The sequence below is a fragment of the Mus pahari genome, chromosome 14 (genome assembly GCF_900095145.1).
Source record: "Mus pahari chromosome 14, PAHARI_EIJ_v1.1, whole genome shotgun sequence".
Classification (NCBI taxonomy): domain Eukaryota; kingdom Metazoa; phylum Chordata; class Mammalia; order Rodentia; family Muridae; genus Mus; species Mus pahari.
The window spans coordinates 13,052,915-13,055,343 of NC_034603.1; the positions used below are offsets into that span (position 1 = coordinate 13,052,915).

The following is a 2,429-nucleotide window of genomic DNA, read 5'->3' on the forward strand; positions in this document are numbered from 1 at the left end:
AACATGCACTATGTAGGTGAGTGTCTGCACTTAACATGCACTATGTAGGTGAGTGTCTGCACTTAACATGCACTATGTAGGTAAGTGTCTGCACGTGCCCTCAGGCTTCCCAGTGAGTCTGCGACGTTTACGTTTTAAGAATAATTTCTTAAGGTATACTGTAATCCCTTCTCCTTCCTCTCTCCAACCCCTCCCATGCCCCCCTCTATGCTCTCTTTCATATTTACAGGATCTTTTGATTAGTTACCATTACATCCATGTTTTAATTTAGATAAAACAAGCCTCCAGTACATGGACTAATGACTGTGCTAATGGATGTATTTGCAAGTTTGTCTTGTTGTGTAGGGTTAACTTGAACCAGAGGAAGGTAGGATTGATTTTGCGAGACTAAAATTGGAAGGCACGGGTAAACATTTTTCCTTTTAATATGATGAAATGTAAAATGTGAGAGATACTTTTCCAGGAATCTGGCCTCTTTTGATTTGGAGTTAAGTAGGAATTACAAAGTAAGCTTTTTTATGCAGTACACATTCATGCAATGCCTACAGTGGCCAGAGGAGGGGCGTTGGATTCCCTGAAACCGGAGTTACAGATGGTTATAAGCAACCCTATAGGTGCTAGGAACCAGACCCGGGTTTCCTGGAAGAGGATTCAGTGCGCTTAACTGCTGAGCCACATCTGTAGCCTTTCTTACTATTATTGAGTCAAAATAAAGCATTAAAATCATTTGCAAGTATAATTTTCCTTTCAAATAAATGAAATTTTAGAGAGTAATATTTTCTTCCTCAGAAAAAGATAATCCTAGACTAAGACTTCGTATGCTTTGACGGTAAAGAAAGTCAGGCTATTAAGGCATGGAACAAAATCTACTTAAATTAACTTTTAGCTTAACAATTATTAAAGACAATTTTGTTATTAGATTTGTATATCTTTTATAAAGTTGTAGGCAGTTTGTCCTGTCTCTATGAGATATTCATTTTATCCACAGAAGGGTTTCTGAGCCCCACGCCTTAGCCATCAGAAGCCTGTAAGAATATGTTGGGTCAGTCATGAGAAGAAATAAGTCGAGGTAGAAAGGACAGCACATCAGATACAGACATGTAGGCTCCATGAACTCACCTCTCCGTGTGACACTACCACAGGAAAAGGAGTGACATGCGGAGCTTGCCTTATCTTGTGGAATGCTTAGCCTTAGAGTATGTATGTGAGCCAGTTATGGGAAGTAGCTCCGGTCAGTTGTTGAACAATGACACATTTCTTTAGCTTTAATGTAAGAAGTATTTTCACCTGTGGTTTTAAAAAAGGGGGCTGCTATCATACTTCTAAAATGTTTGGACTAGTTATTACAAACCAGCTGCCTACTAAGTAGAAAATTAATTTTAGAAGTTGAGTAGGTTCTGATGCAATTGAAATCCCCTCTGGCTTGTAACTTGGGGGACTCAGTTGAGCCTTCTTAAATACAGTGATTAGGTAAAGTTCATGGTAGGGTTAGTACAGTGTTTGTGTGAGCTGGTATTTTGCTGTTTGGTTGGGGTGTGCCTCTGTCAGAGTATTATGTAATCTAATGCTCCAGTTTACAAAATTTACTCCTAGATACATTGTAAAAATTCTCAAGTGTCAGAATTGCATTTGTGGTTAGAAATCAGAACATTAAAAGTGTTTGTTAAAGTGTTTCTTTATGTGGTCCTCTGAGTACCTAAGAGTAGCTATTATTTCCTTGTGTGGTAGTCTAGGTTTCCTCTGCAGGTCGGAGGCCTTGCCTCTCACTGCTTATATGGAAACATCACTACTGTGTGGGCAGTGCTTGTGTTTTTCTTTGAGACTGGGTTTTACTATGTAGCCCAGATACTGTATCAAAGCTACCATCCCCCTGCCTCAACTTCCCAAATGATCTCCTTACAGGTGTTTATCCCACTCAGGAATATAAAGTTTTGTGCTCTGCTGTTTTGTTTTTTAATGTTGGCACATTCTAGTCTGCCAAATTTTAAGATTCTACTTAAATGCCCCCAGCTGATAAGTCTCCACTCTCAAGAGTCTGGAGCTGGGTATGATGTTGCAGGGCTGGAGTCCAAGCACTCGGTAGGCCAAGGAGGAAGGAAACTGTTTGGTGCCAACCCAAGCTACTTAGTGAGTCCCAACCAGAAAAACTGAGGGGCGGGGGCGGGAGAAGGGGAGAAAGAGTTGGGTTGGGTTTTGTCTAATTTATTATGGTTTCATTATTACGTTGAACTCTTTGCTTGGAACTATGTGCACATGCAGGTTGTGACCTGTCGTTGAACTGTTTCTTCTAGATAGCTCTAAGGCATGTGTATTAATGTAACTGCTCTTTTCCTTAGTGATATGTACTAATGGTCTGGTCTAGTTAGTATACCGTCTTCTATTAGAGACAGGGTTTCTCTGTGTAGCCCTGGCTGTCCTGGAACTCACTT

The 2,429-nt window shown here is 40.3% G+C and overlaps 1 protein-coding gene across 1 annotated transcript in view; it reads left to right on the forward strand.

The window, feature by feature from the left end:
• The window catches only part of Rnf145 (ring finger protein 145), a 45,965-nt gene that overhangs the window by 6,276 nt on the left and 37,260 nt on the right, over positions 1-2,429 (forward strand). The window lies entirely within an intron of this gene.